Below are 19,619 nucleotides of genomic sequence, written 5' to 3' on the forward strand. Positions count from 1 at the left end.
TATATTTCCCTACCACCGACCTATACGAGGGGCAATTTATGATGGCCAATTAACCTATCAACCTGCAAGTCTTTGGCATGTGGGAGGAAACCGGAGCACCCGGAGGAAACTCACGCAGACACAGGGAGAACTTGCAAACTCCGCACAGGCAGTACCCAGAATCGAACACTGGTCCCAGGAGCTGAGATGCTGCGGTGCGAAACACGGCGCCAATGTGCTCCCCCCCCCCTCCCCCCCACAACCCCCAGTGTGGGCCTGTGTTACTGGGTATCAGTGTATGTCTGTGTTACTTGGTGTCAGTGTGTTTGTTTGTGTTACTGGGTGTCAGTGTGTGTCTGTGTTACTTGGTGTAAGTGTGTGTCTTTGTTACTTGGTGTCCGTGTGTGTCTGTGTTCCTGGGTGTCAGTGTATGTCTTTGTTACTGGGTGTCAGTGTAAGTCTTTGTTAGTTGGTATAAGTGTGTGTCTGTGTTACTTGGTGTAAGTGTGTGCCTGTTTTACTGGGTATCAGTGTATGTCTTTGTTACTTGGTGTCAGTGTATGTCTGTGTTACTTGGCGTAAGTGTGTGTCTGTGTTACTGGGTGTCAGTGTGTGTCTGTGATACTTGGTGTAAGTGTGCGTCTTTGTTACTTGGTGTCCGTGTGTGTCTTTGTTACTTGGAGTCCGTGTGTGTCTGTGTTACTGGGTGTCAGTGTGTATCTGTGACACTAGGTGTCAGTATTTTGTTTAATTTGGAGATGCAGCACTTGAACAGGACCTTCGGCGCACCGAGTCTGTGCCGACCATCAACCACCCATTTATGATAATCCTACACTAATTCCGTATTCCGATCACATCCCCACCTGTCCCTATATATTTCCCTACCACCGACCTATACTAGGGGCAATTTATGATGGCCAATTAACCTATCAACCTGCAAGATTTTGGCATGTGGGAGGAAACCGGAGCACCCGGAGGAAACTCACGCAGACACAGGGAGAACTTGCAAATTCCGCACAGGCAGTACCCAGAATCGAACCCTGGTCCCTGGAGCTGTGAGGCTGCGGTGCGAAACACTGCGCCAATGTGCCCCACGCACCCCCCCCACCCCCCACCCCCAGTGTGTGCCTGTGTTTCTGGGTATCAGTGTATGTCTTTGTTACTTGGTGTCAGTGTATGTCTGTGTTACTTGGTGTCAGTGTGTTTGTCTGTGTTACTGGGTATCAGTGTCTGTCTTTGTTACTTGTTGTAAGTGTGTGTCTGTGTTACTGGGTATCAGTGTATGTCTTTGTTACTTGGTGTAAGTGTGTGTCTGTGTTACTGGGTATCAGTGTATGTCTTTGTGACTTGGTGTCAGTGTATGTCTTTGTTACTGGGTGTCAGTGTGTGTCTTTGTGACTTGGTGTCAGTGTATGTCTTTGTTACTTGGTGTAAGTGTGTGTCTGTGTTACTGGGTATCAGTGTCTGACTTTGTTGCTTGGTGTCAGTGTATGTCAAAATACTTGGTGTAAGTGTATGTCTTTGTTACTTGGTGTAATTGTCTGTCTTTGTTACTTGGTGTCAGTGTATGTCTGTGTTACTTGGTGTAAGTGTGAGTCTTTGTTACTTGGTGTAAGTGTATGTATTTGTTACTTGCTGTCAGTGTATGTCTTTGTTATTTGGTGTCAGTGTATGTCTGTGTTACTTGGTGTAAGTGTGTGCCTGTGTTACTGGGTATCAGTGTATGTCTTTGTTACTTGGTGTCAGTGTATGTCTGTGTTACTTGGTGTAAGTGTGTGTCTGTGTTACTGGGTGTCAGTGTGTGTCTGTGTTACTTGGTGTAAGTGTGTGTCTTTGTTACTTGGTGTCCGTGTGTGTCTTTGTTACTGGGTGTCCGTGTGTGTCTGTGTCACTGGGTGTCCGTGTGTGTCTGTGTTACTGGGTGTCAGTGAATGTCTTTGTTACTGGGTGTCAGTGTATGTCTTTTTTACTTGGTGTAAGTGTGTGTCTGTGTTACTGGGTATGAGTGTCTGTCTTTGTTACTGGGTGTAAGTGTGTGTCTGTGTTACTGGGTATCAGTGTATTTCTTTGTTACTTGGTGTCAGTGTATGTCTTTGTTACTTGGTGAAAGTGTGTGTCTGTGTTACTGGGTATCAGTGTATGTCTTTGTGACTTGGTGTCAGTGTATGTCTTTGTTACTTGGTGTCAGTCTGTGTCTTGTAACTTGGTGTCAGTGTATGTCTTTGTTACTTGGTGTAAGTGTGCGTCTGTGTTACTGGGTATCAGTGTATGTATTTGTTACTTGGTGTCAGTGTATGTCAAAATACTTGGTGTAAGTGTATGTCTTTGTTAATTGGTGTCAGTGTATGTCTGTGTTACTTGGTGCAGGTGTGTGTCTTTGTTACTTGGTGTAAGTGGATGTCTTTGTTACTTGGTGTCAGTGTATGTCTTTGTTACTTGGTGTCAGTGTATGTCTTTGTTACTTGGTGTCAGTGTGTGTCTGTGTTACTGGGTATCAGTGTATGTCTTTGTGACTTGGTATCAGTGTATGTCTTTGTGACTTGGTGTCAGTGTATGTCTTTGTTACTGGGTGTCAGTGTGTGTCTCTGTTACTTGGTGTCAGTGTATGTCTTTGTTACTTGGTGTAAGTGTGTGTCTGTGTTACTGGGTATCAGTGTATGTCTTTGTGACTTGGTGTCAGTGTGCGTCTTTGTGACTTGGTGTCAGTGTATGTCTTTGTTACTTGGTGTAAGTGTGTGTCTGTGTTACTGGGTATCAGTGTATGTCTTTGTTACTTGGTGTCAGTGTATGTCAAAATACTTGGTGTAAGTGTATGTCTTTGTTACTTGGTGTCAGTGTTTGTCTGTGTTACGTGGTGTAAGTGTGTGTCTTTGTTACTTGGTGTAAGTAGATGTCTTTGTTACTTGGTGTCAGTGTATGTCTTTGTTACTTGGTGTCAGCGTGTGTCTGTGTTACTGGGTATCAGTGTATGTCTTTGTGACTTGGTGTCAGTGTATGTCTTTGTTACTGGGTGTCAGTGTGTGTCTGTGTTACTTGGTGTCAGTGTCTGTTTTTGTTACTGTTTATCAGTGTTTCTCTGTGTTACTGGGTGTCAGTGTGTGTTTGTTTGTGTTACTGGGTGTCAGTGTGTATCTGTGACACTCGGTGTCAGTACTTAGTTTAGTTCCGGATACAGCACTTAAACAGGCCCTTCGGCCCACCGAGTCTGTGCCGACCATCAACCACCCATTTATGCTGATCCTACACTAATTCCGTATTCCGATCACATCCCCACCTGTCCCTATATATTTCCCTACCACCTACCTATACTAGGGGCAATTTATGATGGCCAATTAACCTATCAACCTGCAAGTCTTTGGCATGTGGGAGGAAACCGGAGCACCCGGAGGAAACTCACGCAGACACCGGGAGAACTTGCAAAATCCGCACAGGCAGTACCCAGAATAGAAACCGGGTCCCTGGAGCTGTGAGGTTGCGGTGCGAAACACTGCGCCAATGTGCCCCCCCGCCCCCTCCCCGCCACAGTGCGTGCCTATGTTACTGGCTATCAGTGTATGTCTTTGTTACTTGGTGTCAGTGTATGTCTGTGTTACTTGGTGTCAGTGTGTTTGTTGGTGTTACTGGGTGTCAGTGTGTGTCTGTGTTACTTGGAGTAAGTGTGTGTCTTTGTTACTCGGTGTCCGTGTGTCTGTGTTACTGGGTGTCAGTGTTTGTCTTTGTTACTGGGTGGCAGTGTATGTCTTTGTGACTTGGTGTCAGTGTATGTCTTTGTTACTGGGTGTCAGTGTGTGTCTGTGTTACTTGGTGTCAGTGTATGTCTTGGTTACTGTTTATCAGTGTTTCTCTGTGTTACTGGGTGTCAGTGTGTGTTTGTTTGTGTAACTGGGTGTCAGTGTGTATCTGTGACACTCGGTGTCAGTATTTAGTTTAGTTTCGGGATACAGCACTTAAACAGGCCCTTCGGCCCACCGAGTCTGTGCCGACCATCAACCACCCATTTATGCTGATCCTACACTAATTCCGTATTCCGATCACATCCCCACCTGTCCCTATATATTTCCCTACCACCTACCTATACTAGGGGCAATTTATGATGGCCAATGAACCTATCAACCTGCAAGTCTTTGGCATGTGGGAGGAAACCGGAGCACCCGGAGGCAACCCACGCAGACACAGGGAGAACTTGCAAACTCTGCACAGGCAGTACCCAGAATCGAACCCTGGTCCCTGGAGCTGAGATGCTGCGGTGCGAAACACTGCTCCAATGTCACCCCCCCTCCCCCCCCACCCCAGTGTGTGCCTGTGTAACTGGGTATCAGTGTGTTTGTTTGTGTGACTGGGTGTCAGTGTGTGTCTGTGTGACTTGGTGTAAGTGTGTGTCTGTGTCACTTGGTGTCAGTGTTTGTCTGTGTTACTGGGTATCAGTGTCTGTCTTTGTTACTTGGTGTCAGTGTGTGTCTGTGTTACTTGGTGTCAGTGTTTGTCTGTGTTACTGGGTATCAGTGTCTGTCTTTGTTACTTGGTGTCAGTGTGTTTGTTTGTGTTACTGGGTGTCAGTGTGTGTCTGTGTTACTTGGTGTAAGTGTGTGTCTTTGTTACTTGGTGCAAGTGTGTGTCTGTGTTACTGGGTGTCAGTGTATGTCTTTGTTACTGGGTGTCAGAGTAAGTCTTTGTTACTTGGTATAAGTGTATGTCTTTGTTACTTGGTGTCAGTGTGTTTGTCTGTGTTACTGGGTATCAGTGTATGTCTTTGTTACTTGGTGTAAGTGTGTGTCTGTGTTACTGGGTATCAGTGTATGTCTTTGTTACTTGGTGTCAGTGTATGTCTGTGTTACTTGGTGCAAGTGTGTGTCTGTGTTACTGGGTATCAGTGAATGTCTTTGTGACTTGGTGTCAGTGTATGTCTTTGTTACTGGGTGTCAGTGTGTGTCTTTGTGACTTTGTGTCAGTGTATGTCTTTGTTACTTGGTGCAAGTGTGTGTCTGTGTTACTGGGTATCAGTGTCTGTCTTTGTTACTTGGTGTCAGTGTATGTCAAAATACATGGTGTAAGTGTATGTCTTTGTTTCTTGGTGTAATTGTCTGTCTTTGTTACTTGGTGTCAGTGTATGTCTTTGTTACTTGGTGTAAGTGAGTGTCTTTGTTACTTGGTGTCAGTGTATGTCTGTGTTACTTGGTGTAAGTGTGTGCCTGTTTTACTGGGTATCAGTGTATGTCTTTGTTACTTGGTGTCAGTGGATGTCTGTGTTACTTGGCGTAAGTGTGTGTCTGTGTTACTGGGTGGCAGTGTGTGTCTGTGATACTTGGTGTAAGTGTGTGTCTTTGTTACTTGGTGTCCGTGTGTGTCTTTGTTACTTGGAGTCCGTGTGTGTCTGTGTTACTGGGGTTCAGTGTGTATCTGTGACACTAGGTGTCATTATTTTGTTTAATTTGGAGATACAGCACTTAAACAGGCCCTTCGGCGCACCGAGTCTGTGCCGACCATCAACCACCCATTTATGATAATCCTACACTAATTCCGTATTCCGATCACATCCCCACCTGTCCCTATATATTTCACTACCACCGACCTATACTAGGGGCAATTTATGATGGCCAATTAACCTATCAACCTGCAAGATTTTGGCATGTGGGAGGAAACCGGAGCACCCGGAGGAAACTCACGCAGACACAGGGAGAACTTGCAAACTCCGCACAGGCAGTACCCAGAATCGAACCCTGGTCCCTGGAGCTGTGAGGCTGCGGTGCGAAACACTGCACCAATGTGCCCCACGCACCCCCCCCCCCCCCCCAGTGTGTGCCTGTGTGTATCAGTGTCTGTCTTTGTTACTTGTTGTAAGTGTGTGTCTGTGTTACTGGGTATCAGTGTATGTCTTTGTTACTTGGCGTAAGTGTGTGTCTGTGTTACTGCGTATCAGTGCATGTCTTTGTGACTTGGTGTCAGTGTATGTCTTTGTTACTGGGTGTCAGTGTGTGTCTTTGTGACTTGGTGTCAGTGTATGTCTTTGTTACTTGGTGTAAGTGTGTGTCTGTGTTACTGGGTATCAGTGTCTGACTTTGTTACTTGGTGTCAGTGTATGTCAAAATACTTGGTGTAAGTGTATGTCTTTGTTACTTGGTGTAATTGTCTGTCTTTGTTACTTGGTGTAAGTGTATGTATTTGTTACTTGCTGTCAGTGTATGTCTTTGTTATTTGGTGTCAGTGTATGTCTGTGTTACTTGGTGTAAGTGTGTGCCTGTGTTACTGGGTATCAGTGTATGTCTTTGATACTTGGTGTCAGTGTATGTCTGTGTTACTTGGTGTAAGTGTGTGTCTGTGTTACTGGGTGTCAGTGTGTGTCTGTGTTACTTGGTGTAAGTGTGTGTCTTTGTTACTTGGTGACGGTGTGTGTCTTTGTTCCTGGGTGTCCGTGTGTGTCTGTGTCACTGTGTGTCCGTGTGTGTCTGTGTTACTGGGTGTCAGTGTATGTCTTTGTTACTGGGTGTCAGTGTATGTCTTTTTTACTTGGTGTAAGTGTGTGTCTGTGTTACTGGGTATTAGTGTCTGTCTTTGTTACTGGGTGTAAGTGTGTGTCTGTGTTACTGGGTATCAGTGTATGTCTTTGTGACTTGGTGTCAGTGTATGTCTTTGTTACTTGGTGTCAGTCTGTGTCTTGTAACTTGGTGTCAGTGTATGTCTTTGTTACTTGGTGTAAGTGTGCGTCTGTGTTACTGGGTATCAGTGTATGTATTTGTTACTTGGTGTCAGTGTATGTCAAAATACTTGGTGTAAGTGTATGTCTTTGTTAATTGGTGTCAGTGTATGTCTGTGTTACTTGGTGCAGGTGTGTGTCTTTGTTACTTGGTGTCAGTGTATGTCTTTGTTACTTGGTGTCAGTGTATGTCTTTGTTACTTGGTGTCAGTGTGTGTCTGTGTTACTGGGTATCAGTTTATGTCTTTGTGACTTGGTATCAGTGTATGTCTTTGTGACTTGGTGTCAGTGTATGTCTTTGTTACTGGGTGTCAGTGTGTGTCTCTGTTACTTGGTGTCAGTGTATGTCTTTGTTACTTGGTGTAAGTGTGTGTCTGTGTTACTGGGTATCAGTGTATGTCTTTGTGACTTGGTGTCAGTGTGCGTCTTTGTGACTTGGTGTCAGTGTATGTCTTTGTTACTTGGTGTAAGTGTGTGTCTGTGTTACTGGGTATCAGTGTATGTCTTTGTTACTTGGTGTCAGTGTATGTCAAAATACTTGGTGTAAGTGTATGTCTTTGTTACTTGGTGTCAGTGTATGTCTGTGTTACTTGGTGTAAGTGTGTGTCTTTGTCACTTGGTGTAAGTAGATGTCTTTGTTACTTGGTGTCAGTGTATGTCTTTGTTACTGGTGTGAGCGTGTGTCTGTGTTACTGGGTATCAGTGTATGTCTTTGTGACTTGGTGTCAGTGTATGTCTTTGTTACTGGGTGTCAGTGTGTGTCTGTGTTACTTGGTGTCAGTGTCTGTTTTTGTTACTGTTTATCAGTGTTTCTCTGTGTTACTGGGTGTCAGTGTGTGTTTGTTCGTGTTACTGGGTGTCAGTGTGTGTCTGTGTTACTTGGAGTAAGTGTGTGTCTTTGTTACTCGGTGTCCGTGTGTCTGTGTTACTGGGTGTCAGTCTGTGTCTTTGTGACTTGGTGTCAGTGTATGTCTTTGTTACTTGGTGTAAGTGTGTGTCTGTGTTACTGGGTAACAGTGTATGTCTTCGTTACTTGGTGTCAGTGTATGTCAAAATACTTGGTGTAAGTGTATGTCTTTGTTACTTGGTGTCAGTGTATGTCTGTGTTTCTTGGTGCAAGTGTGTGTCTTTGTTACTTGGTATAAGTGGATGTCTTTGTTACTTGGTGTCAGTGTATGTCTTTCTTACTTGGTGTCAGTGTGTGTCTGTGTTACTGGGTATCAGTGTATGTCTTTGTGACTTGGTATCAGTGTATGTCTTTGTTACTTGGTGTCAGTCTGTGTCTTTGTGACTTGGTGTCAGTGTATGTCTGTGTTACTTGGTGCAAGTGTGTGTCTTTGTTACTTGGTGTAAGTGGATTTCTTTGTTACTAGGTGTCAGTGTATGTCTTTGTTGCTTGGTGTAAGTGTGTGTCTGTGTTACTGGGTATCAGTGTATGTCTTTGTTACTTGGTGTCAGTGTATGCCAAAATACTTGGTGTAAGTGTATGTCTTTGTTACTTGGTGTCAGTGTATGTCTGTGTTACTTGGTGCAAGTGTGTGTCTTTGTTACTTGGTGCAAGTGGATGTCTTTGTTACTTGTTGTCAGTGTATGTCTTTGTTGCTTGGTGTCAGTGTGTGTCTGTGTTACTGGGTATCAGTGTATATCTTTGTGACTTGGTATCAGTGTATGTCTTTGTGACGTGGTGTCAGTGCATGTCTTTCTTACTGTGTGTCAGTGTATGTCTGTGTTCCTTGGTGTCAGTGTATGTCTTTGTTACTGTTTATCTGTGTTTCTCTGTGTTACTGGGTGTCAGTGTGTGTTTGTTTGTGTTACAGGGTGTCATTGTGTATCTGTGACACTCGGTGTCAGTATTTAGTTTAGTTTCGGGATACAGCACTTAAACAGGCCCTTCGGCCCACCGAGTCTGTGCCGACCATCGACCACCCATTTATGCTGATCCGACACGAATTCCGTATTCCGATCACATTCCCACCTGTCCCTATATATTTCCCTACTACCTACCTATACTAGGGGCAATTTATGATGGCCAATTAACCTATCAAACTGCAAGTCTTTGGCATGTGGGAGGAAACCGGAGCAGCCGGAGGAAACTCACGCAGACACAGGGAGAACTTGCAAACTCCGCACAGGCAGTACCCAGAATCGAACCCGGGTCCCTGTAGCTGTGAGGCTGTGGTGCGAAACACTGCGCCAATGTGCACCCACCACCCCCCACCCCCCCCCCCCCACCACGCAGTGTGTGCCTGTGTTACTGGCTATCAGTGTATGTCTTTGTTACTTGGTGTCAGTGTATGTCTTTGTTACTTGGTGTCAGTGTGTTTGTTTGTGTTACTGGGTGTCAGTGTGTGTCTGTGTTACTTGGTGTAAGTGTGTGTCTTTGTTACTCGGTGTCCGTGTGTCTGTGTTACTGGGTGTCAGTGTATGTCTTTGTTACTGGGTGTCAGCGTAAGTCTTTGTTACTTGGTATAAGTGTGTGTCTGTGTTACTGGGTATCAGTGTCTGTCTTTGTTACGTGGTGTAAGTGTGTGTCTGTGTTACTGGGTATCAGTGTATGTCTTTGTTACTTGGTGTCAGTGTATGTCTGTGTTACTTGGTGTAAGTGTGTGTCTGTGTTACTGGGTATCAGTGTCTGTCTTTGTTACTTGGTGTCAGTGTATGTCAAAATACTTGGTGTAAGTGTATGTCTTTGTTACTTGGTGTAATTGTCTGTCTTTGTTACTTGGTGTCAGTGTATGTCTGTGTTACTTGGTGTAAGTGTTTGTCTTTGTTACTTGGTGTCAGTGAATGTCTTTGTTACTTGGTGTCAGTGTATGTCTGTGTTACTTGGTGTAAGTGTGTGCCTGTGTTACTGGGTATCAGTGTATGTCTTTGTTACTTGGTGCCAATGTATGTCTGTGTTACTTGGTGTAAGTGTGTGTCTGTGTTACTGGGTGTCAGTGTATGTCTATGTTACTTGGTGCAAGTGTGTGTCTTTGTTACTTGGTGTCCGTGTGTGTCTTTGTTACTTGGTGTCCGTGTGTGTCTGTGTTACTGGGTGTCAGTGCATGTCTTTGTTACTGGGTGTCAGTGTATGTCTTTGTTACTTGGTGTAAGTGTGTGTCTGTGTTCCTGGGTTTCAGTGTCTGTCTTTGTTACTTGGTGTCAGTGTATGTCTGTGTTAATTGGTGTGTGTGTATCTGTGTTACTGGGTATCAGTGTATGTCTTTGTGACTTGGAGTCAGTGTATGTCTTTGTTACTTGGTGAAAGTGTGTGTCTGTGTTACTGGGTATCAGTGTAAGTCTTTGTTACTTGGTGTCAGTGTATGTCAAAATACTTGGAGTAAGTGTATGTCTTTGTTACTTGGTGTCATTGTCTGTCTTTGTTACTTGGTGTCAGTATATGTCTGTGTTACTTGGTGTAAGTGTGTGTCTTTGTTACTTGGTGTAAGTGTATGTCTTTGCTACTTGGTGTCAGTGTATGTCTGTGTTACTTGGTGCAAGTGTGTGCCTGTGTTACTGGGTATCAGTGTATGTCTTTGTTGCTTGGTGTCAGTGTATGTCTGTGTTACTTGGTGTCAGTGTGTGTCTGTGTTAATGGGTGTCAGTGTGTGTCTGTGTTACTTGGTGTAAGTGTGTGTCTTTGTTACTGGGTGTCAGTGTGTGTCTTTGTGACTTTGTGTCAGTGTATGTCTTTGTTCCTTGGTGCAAGTGTGTGTCTGTGTTACTGGGTGTCAGTGTGTGTCTTTGTTACTTGGTGTCAGTGTATGTCAGTGTTACTTGGTGTAAGTGTGTGTCCGTGTTACTGGGTGTCAGTGTGTGTCTGTGTTACTGGGTGTCAGTGTATGTCTATGTTACTTGGTGCAAGTGTGTGTCTTTGTTACTTGGTGTCCGTGTGTGTCTTTGTTACTTGGTGTCCGTGTGTGTCTGTGTTACTGGGTGTCAGTGCATGTCTTTGTTACTGGGTTTCAGTGTATGTCTTTGTTACTTGGTGTAAGTGTGTGTCTGTGTTACTGGGTATCAGTGATTGTCTTTGTTACTTGGTGTCAGTGTATGTCTGTGTTAATTGGTGTAAGTGTGTGTCTGTGTTACTGGGTATCAGTGTATGTCTTTGTGACTTGGTGTCAGTGTATGTCAAAATACTTGGTGTAAGTGTATGTCTTTGTTACTTGGTGTCATTGTCTGTCTTTGTTACTTGGTGTCAGTATATGTCTGTGTTACTTGGTGTAAGTGTGTGTCTTTGTTACTTGGTGTAAGTGTATGTCTTTGTTACTTGGTGTCAGTGTATGTCTGTGTTACTTGGTGCAAGTGTGTGCCTGTGTTACTGGGTATCAGTGTATGTCTTTGTTGCTTGGTGTCAGTGTATGTCTGTGTTACTTGGTGTAAGTGTGTGTCTGTGTTACTGGGTGTCAGTGTGTGTCTGTGTTACTTGGTGTAAGTGTGTGTCTTTGTTACTTGGTGTCCGTGTGTGTCTTTGTTACTTGGTGTCCGTGTGTGTCTGTGTTACTGGGTGTCAGTGTATGTCTTTGTTACTGGGTGTCAGTGTATGTCTTTGTTACTTGGTGTAAGTGTGTGTCTGTGTTACTGGGTATCAGCGTATGCCTTTGTTATTTGTTGTCAGTGTATGTCTGTGTTACTTGGTGTAAGTGTGTGTCTGTGTTACTGGGTATCAGTGTATGTCTTTGTTACTTGGTGTCAGTGAATGTCAAAATACTTGGTGTAAGTGTATGTCTTTGTTTCTTGGTGTAATTGTCTGTTTCTGTTACTTGGTGTCAGTGTATGTCTATGTTACTTGGTGTATGTGTGTGTCTTTGTTACTTGGTGTCAGTGTATGTCTTTGTTACTTGGTGTCAGTGTATGTCTGTGTTACTTGGTGGATGTGTGTGACTGTGTTACTGGGTATCAGTGTATGTCTTTGTTACTTTGTGTCAGTGTATGTCAGTGTTACTTGGTGTAAGTGTGTGTCTGTGTTACTGGGTGTCAGTGTGTGTCTGTGTTACTTGGTGTAAGTGTGTGTCTTTGTTACTTGGTGTCCGTGTGTGTCTGTGTTACTGGGTGTCAGTGTATGTCTTTGTGACTGGGTGTCAGTGTATGTCTTTGTTACTTGGTGTAAGTGTGTGTCTGTGCTACTGGATTTCAGTGTATGTCTTTGTTACGTGGTGTCAGCGTATGTCAAAATACTTAGTGTAAGTGTATGTCTTTGTGACTTGGTGTCAGTGTATGTCTGTGTTACTTGTTGCAAGTGTGTGTCTTTGTTACTTGGTGTAAGTGGATGTCTTTGTTACTTGGTGTCAGTGCATGTCTTTGTTACTTGGTGTCAGTGTGTGTCTGTGTTACTGGGGATCAGTGTATGTCTTTGTGACTTGGTGTCAGTGTATGTCTTTGTTACTGGGTGTCAGTGTGTGTCTTTGTGACTTTGTGTCAGTGTATGTCTTTGTTCCTTGGTGCAAGAGTGTGTCTGTGTTACTGGGTGTCAGTGTGTGTCTTTGTTACTTGGTGTCAGTGTATGTCAGTGTTACTTGGTGTAAGTGTGTGTCCGTGTTACTGGGTGTCAGTGTGTGTCTGTGTTACTTGGTGTAAGTGTGTGTCTTTGTTACTTGGTGTCCGTGTGTGTCTTTGTTACTTGGTGTCCGTGTGTGTCTGTGTTACTGGGTGTCAGTGTATGTCTTTGCTACTGGGTGTCAGTGTATGTTTTTGTTACTTGGTGTAAGTGTGTGTCTGTGTTACTGGGTTTCAGTTTATGTCTTTGTTGCTTGGTGTCAGTGTATGTCTGTGTTACTTGGTGTAAGTGTGTGTCTGTGTTTTTGGGTGTCAGTGTGTGTCTGTGTTACTTGGTGTAAGTGTGTGTCTTTGTTACTTGGTGTCCGTGTGTGTCTTTGTTACTTGGGGTCCGTGTGTGTATGTGTTACTGGGTGTCAGTGTATGTCTTTGTTACTGGGTGTCAGTGTATGTCTTTGTTACCTTGTGTAAGTGTATGTCTGGGTTACTGGGTTTCAGTGTATGTCTTTGTTACTTGGTGTCAGTGCATGTCAAAATACTTAGTGTAAGTGCATGTCTTTGTTACTTGGTGTCAGTGTATGTCTGTGTTACTTGGTGCAAGTGTTTGTCTTTGTTACATGGTGTAAGTGGATGTATTTGTTACTTGGTGTCAGTGTATGTCTTTGCTACTTGGTGTCAGTGTGTGTCTGTGTTACTTGGTGTCAGTGTGTTTGTTTGTGTTACTGGGTATCAGTGTATGTCTTTGTTACTTGGTGTCAGTGTATGTCAAAATACTTGGTGTAAGTGTATGTCTTTGTTACTTGGTGTCAGTGTATGTCTGTGTTACTTGGTGTAAGTGTGTGTCTTTGTCACTTGGTGTAAGTAGATGTCTTTGTTACTTGGTGTCAGTGTATGTCTTTGTTACTGGTGTGAGCGTGTGTCTGTGTTACTGGGTATCAGTGTATGTCTTTGTGACTTGGTGTCAGTGTATGTCTTTGTTACTGGGTGTCAGTGTGTGTCTGTGTTACTTGGTGTCAGTGTCTGTTTTTGTTACTGTTTATCAGTGTTTCTCTGTGTTACTGGGTGTCAGTGTGTGTTTGTTCGTGTTACTGGGTGTCAGTGTGTGTCTGTGTTACTTGGAGTAAGTGTGTGTCTTTGTTACTCGGTGTCCGTGTGTCTGTGTTACTGGGTGTCAGTCTGTGTCTTTGTGACTTGGTGTCAGTGTATGTCTTTGTTACTTGGTGTAAGTGTGTGTCTGTGTTACTGGGTAACAGTGTATGTCTTCGTTACTTGGTGTCAGTGTATGTCAAAATACTTGGTGTAAGTGTATGTCTTTGTTACTTGGTGTCAGTGTATGTCTGTGTTTCTTGGTGCAAGTGTGTGTCTTTGTTACTTGGTATAAGTGGATGTCTTTGTTACTTGGTGTCAGTGTATGTCTTTCTTACTTGGTGTCAGTGTGTGTCTGTGTTACTGGGTATCAGTGTATGTCTTTGTGACTTGGTATCAGTGTATGTCTTTGTTACTTGGTGTCAGTCTGTGTCTTTGTGACTTGGTGTCAGTGTATGTCTGTGTTACTTGGTGCAAGTGTGTGTCTTTGTTACTTGGTGTAAGTGGATTTCTTTGTTACTAGGTGTCAGTGTATGTCTTTGTTGCTTGGTGTAAGTGTGTGTCTGTGTTACTGGGTATCAGTGTATGTCTTTGTTACTTGGTGTCAGTGTATGCCAAAATACTTGGTGTAAGTGTATGTCTTTGTTACTTGGTGTCAGTGTATGTCTGTGTTACTTGGTGCAAGTGTGTGTCTTTGTTACTTGGTGCAAGTGGATGTCTTTGTTACTTGTTGTCAGTGTATGTCTTTGTTGCTTGGTGTCAGTGTGTGTCTGTGTTACTGGGTATCAGTGTATATCTTTGTGACTTGGTATCAGTGTATGTCTTTGTGACGTGGTGTCAGTGCATGTCTTTCTTACTGTGTGTCAGTGTATGTCTGTGTTCCTTGGTGTCAGTGTATGTCTTTGTTACTGTTTATCTGTGTTTCTCTGTGTTACTGGGTGTCAGTGTGTGTTTGTTTGTGTTACAGGGTGTCATTGTGTATCTGTGACACTCGGTGTCAGTATTTAGTTTAGTTTCGGGATACAGCACTTAAACAGGCCCTTCGGCCCACCGAGTCTGTGCCGACCATCGACCACCCATTTATGCTGATCCGACACGAATTCCGTATTCCGATCACATTCCCACCTGTCCCTATATATTTCCCTACTACCTACCTATACTAGGGGCAATTTATGATGGCCAATTAACCTATCAAACTGCAAGTCTTTGGCATGTGGGAGGAAACCGGAGCAGCCGGAGGAAACTCACGCAGACACAGGGAGAACTTGCAAACTCCGCACAGGCAGTACCCAGAATCGAACCCGGGTCCCTGTAGCTGTGAGGCTGTGGTGCGAAACACTGCGCCAATGTGCACCCACCACCCCCCACCCCCCCCCCCCCCCCCCACCACGCAGTGTGTGCCTGTGTTACTGGCTATCAGTGTATGTCTTTGTTACTTGGTGTCAGTGTATGTCTTTGTTACTTGGTGTCAGTGTGTTTGTTTGTGTTACTGGGTGTCAGTGTGTGTCTGTGTTACTTGGTGTAAGTGTGTGTCTTTGTTACTCGGTGTCCGTGTGTCTGTGTTACTGGGTGTCAGTGTATGTCTTTGTTACTGGGTGTCAGCGTAAGTCTTTGTTACTTGGTATAAGTGTGTGTCTGTGTTACTGGGTATCAGTGTCTGTCTTTGTTACGTGGTGTAAGTGTGTGTCTGTGTTACTGGGTATCAGTGTATGTCTTTGTTACTTGGTGTCAGTGTATGTCTGTGTTACTTGGTGTAAGTGTGTGTCTGTGTTACTGGGTATCAGTGTCTGTCTTTGTTACTTGGTGTCAGTGTATGTCAAAATACTTGGTGTAAGTGTATGTCTTTGTTACTTGGTGTAATTGTCTGTCTTTGTTACTTGGTGTCAGTGTATGTCTGTGTTACTTGGTGTAAGTGTTTGTCTTTGTTACTTGGTGTCAGTGAATGTCTTTGTTACTTGGTGTCAGTGTATGTCTGTGTTACTTGGTGTAAGTGTGTGCCTGTGTTACTGGGTATCAGTGTATGTCTTTGTTACTTGGTGCCAATGTATGTCTGTGTTACTTGGTGTAAGTGTGTGTCTGTGTTACTGGGTGTCAGTGTATGTCTATGTTACTTGGTGCAAGTGTGTGTCTTTGTTACTTGGTGTCCGTGTGTGTCTTTGTTACTTGGTGTCCGTGTGTGTCTGTGTTACTGGGTGTCAGTGCATGTCTTTGTTACTGGGTGTCAGTGTATGTCTTTGTTACTTGGTGTAAGTGTGTGTCTGTGTTCCTGGGTTTCAGTGTCTGTCTTTGTTACTTGGTGTCAGTGTATGTCTGTGTTAATTGGTGTGTGTGTATCTGTGTTACTGGTTATCAGTGTATGTCTTTGTGACTTGGAGTCAGTGTATGTCTTTGTTACTTGGTGAAAGTGTGTGTCTGTGTTACTGGGTATCAGTGTAAGTCTTTGTTACTTGGTGTCAGTGTATGTCAAAATACTTGGAGTAAGTGTATGTCTTTGTTACTTGGTGTCATTGTCTGTCTTTGTTACTTGGTGTCAGTATATGTCTGTGTTACTTGGTGTAAGTGTGTGTCTTTGTTACTTGGTGTAAGTGTATGTCTTTGCTACTTGGTGTCAGTGTATGTCTGTGTTACTTGGTGCAAGTGTGTGCCTGTGTTACTGGGTATCAGTGTATGTCTTTGTTGCTTGGTGTCAGTGTATGTCTGTGTTACTTGGTGTCAGTGTGTGTCTGTGTTAATGGGTGTCAGTGTGTGTCTGTGTTACTTGGTGTAAGTGTGTGTCTTTGTTACTGGGTGTCAGTGTGTGTCTTTGTGACTTTGTGTCAGTGTATGTCTTTGTTCCTTGGTGCAAGTGTGTGTCTGTGTTACTGGGTGTCAGTGTGTGTCTTTGTTACTTGGTGTCAGTGTATGTCAGTGTTACTTGGTGTAAGTGTGTGTCCGTGTTACTGGGTGTCAGTGTGTGTCTGTGTTACTGGGTGTCAGTGTATGTCTATGTTACTTGGTGCAAGTGTGTGTCTTTGTTACTTGGTGTCCGTGTGTGTCTTTGTTACTTGGTGTCCGTGTGTGTCTGTGTTACTGGGTGTCAGTGCATGTCTTTGTTACTGGGTTTCAGTGTATGTCTTTGTTACTTGGTGTAAGTGTGTGTCTGTGTTACTGGGTATCAGTGATTGTCTTTGTTACTTGGTGTCAGTGTATGTCTGTGTTAATTGGTGTAAGTGTGTGTCTGTGTTACTGGGTATCAGTGTATGTCTTTGTGACTTGGTGTCAGTGTATGTCAAAATACTTGGTGTAAGTGTATGTCTTTGTTACTTGGTGTCATTGTCTGTCTTTGTTACTTGGTGTCAGTATATGTCTGTGTTACTTGGTGTAAGTGTGTGTCTTTGTTACTTGGTGTAAGTGTATGTCTTTGTTACTTGGTGTCAGTGTATGTCTGTGTTACTTGGTGCAAGTGTGTGCCTGTGTTACTGGGTATCAGTGTATGTCTTTGTTGCTTGGTGTCAGTGTATGTCTGTGTTACTTGGTGTAAGTGTGTGTCTGTGTTACTGGGTGTCAGTGTGTGTCTGTGTTACTTGGTGTAAGTGTGTGTCTTTGTTACTTGGTGTCCGTGTGTGTCTTTGTTACTTGGTGTCCGTGTGTGTCTGTGTTACTGGGTGTCAGTGTATGTCTTTGTTACTGGGTGTCAGTGTATGTCTTTGTTACTTGGTGTAAGTGTGTGTCTGTGTTACTGGGTATCAGCGTATGCCTTTGTTATTTGTTGTCAGTGTATGTCTGTGTTACTTGGTGTAAGTGTGTGTCTGTGTTACTGGGTATCAGTGTATGTCTTTGTTACTTGGTGTCAGTGAATGTCAAAATACTTGGTGTAAGTGTATGTCTTTGTTTCTTGGTGTAATTGTCTGTTTCTGTTACTTGGTGTCAGTGTATGTCTATGTTACTTGGTGTATGTGTGTGTCTTTGTTACTTGGTGTCAGTGTATGTCTTTGTTACTTGGTGTCAGTGTATGTCTGTGTTACTTGGTGGATGTGTGTGACTGTGTTACTGGGTATCAGTGTATGTCTTTGTTACTTTGTGTCAGTGTATGTCAGTGTTACTTGGTGTAAGTGTGTGTCTGTGTTACTGGGTGTCAGTGTGTGTCTGTGTTACTTGGTGTAAGTGTGTGTCTTTGTTACTTGGTGTCCGTGTGTGTCTGTGTTACTGGGTGTCAGTGTATGTCTTTGTGACTGGGTGTCAGTGTATGTCTTTGTTACTTGGTGTAAGTGTGTGTCTGTGCTACTGGATTTCAGTGTATGTCTTTGTTACGTGGTGTCAGCGTATGTCAAAATACTTAGTGTAAGTGTATGTCTTTGTGACTTGGTGTCAGTGTATGTCTGTGTTACTTGTTGCAAGTGTGTGTCTTTGTTACTTGGTGTAAGTGGATGTCTTTGTTACTTGGTGTCAGTGCATGTCTTTGTTACTTGGTGTCAGTGTGTGTCTGTGTTACTGGGGATCAGTGTATGTCTTTGTGACTTGGTGTCAGTGTATGTCTTTGTTACTGGGTGTCAGTGTGTGTCTTTGTGACTTTGTGTCAGTGTATGTCTTTGTTCCTTGGTGCAAGAGTGTGTCTGTGTTACTGGGTGTCAGTGTGTGTCTTTGTTACTTGGTGTCAGTGTATGTCAGTGTTACTTGGTGTAAGTGTGTGTCCGTGTTACTGGGTGTCAGTGTGTGTCTGTGTTACTTGGTGTAAGTGTGTGTCTTTGTTACTTGGTGTCCGTGTGTGTCTTTGTTACTTGGTGTCCGTGTGTGTCTGTGTTACTGGGTGTCAGTGTATGTCTTTGCTACTGGGTGTCAGTGTATGTTTTTGTTACTTGGTGTAAGTGTGTGTCTGTGTTACTGGGTTTCAGTTTATGTCTTTGTTGCTTGGTGTCAGTGTATGTCTGTGTTACTTGGTGTAAGTGTGTGTCTGTGTTTTTGGGTGTCAGTGTGTGTCTGTGTTACTTGGTGTAAGTGTGTGTCTTTGTTACTTGGTGTCCGTGTGTGTCTTTGTTACTTGGGGTCCGTGTGTGTATGTGTTACTGGGTGTCAGTGTATGTCTTTGTTACTGGGTGTCAGTGTATGTCTTTGTTACCTTGTGTAAGTGTATGTCTGGGTTACTGGGTTTCAGTGTATGTCTTTGTTACTTGGTGTCAGTGCATGTCAAAATACTTAGTGTAAGTGCATGTCTTTGTTACTTGGTGTCAGTGTATGTCTGTGTTACTTGGTGCAAGTGTTTGTCTTTGTTACATGGTGTAAGTGGATGTATTTGTTACTTGGTGTCAGTGTATGTCTTTGCTACTTGGTGTCAGTGTGTGTCTGTGTTACTTGGTGTCAGTGTGTTTGTTTGTGTTACTGGGTGTCAGTGTCTGTCTTTGTTACTTGGTGTAAGTGTGTGTCTGTGTTACTGGGTATCAGTGTATGTCTTTGTTACTTGGTGTAAGTGTGTGTCTGTGCTACTGGATTTCAGTGTATGTCTTTGTTACGTGGTGTCAGCGTATGTCAAAATACTTAGTGTAAGTGTATGTCTTTGTGACTTGGTGTCAGTGTATGTCTGTGTTACTTGTTGCAAGTGTGTGTCTTTGTTACTTGGTGTAAGTGGATGTCTTTGTTACTTGGTGTCAGTGCATGTCTTTGTTACTTGGTGTCAGTGTGTGTCTGTGTTACTGGGGATCAGTGTATGTCTTTGTGACTTGGTGTCAGTGTATGTCTTTGTTACTGGGTGTCAGTGTGTGTCTTTGTGACTTTGTGTCAGTGTATGTCTTTGTTCCTTGGTGCAAGAGTGTGTCTGTGTTACTGGGTGTCAGTGTGTGTCTTTGTTACTTGGTGTCAGTGTATGTCAGTGTTACTTGTTGTAAGTGTGTGTCCGTGTTACTGGGTGTCAGTGTGTGTCTGTGTTACTTGGTGTAAGTGTGTGTCTTTGTTACTTGGTGTCCGTGTGTGTCTTTGTTACTTGGTGTCCGTGTGTGTCTGTGTTACTGGGTGTCAGTGTATGTCTTTGTTACTGGGTGTCAGTGTATGTTTTTGTTACTTGGTGTAAGTGTGTGTCTGTGTTACTGGGTTTCAGTTTCTGTCTTTGTTACTTGGTGTCAGTGTATGTTAAAATACTTAGTGTAAGTGTATGTCTTTGTTACTTGGTGTCAGTGTATGTCTGTGTTACTTGGTGCAAGTGGGTGTCTTTGTTACTTGGTGTAAGTGGATGTCTTTGTTACTTGGTGTCAGTGTATGTCTTTGTTACTTGGTGTCAGTGTGTGTCTGTGTTACTGGGTATCAGTGTATGTCTTTGTGACTTGGTATCAGTGTATGTCTTTGTGACTTGGTGTCAGTGTATGTCTTTGTAAATGGGTGTCAGTGTTTGTCTTTGATACTGTTCATCAGTGTTTCT

The sequence above is a fragment of the Heterodontus francisci genome, chromosome 21 (assembly GCF_036365525.1).
Source record: "Heterodontus francisci isolate sHetFra1 chromosome 21, sHetFra1.hap1, whole genome shotgun sequence".
Lineage (NCBI taxonomy): Eukaryota > Metazoa > Chordata > Chondrichthyes > Heterodontiformes > Heterodontidae > Heterodontus > Heterodontus francisci.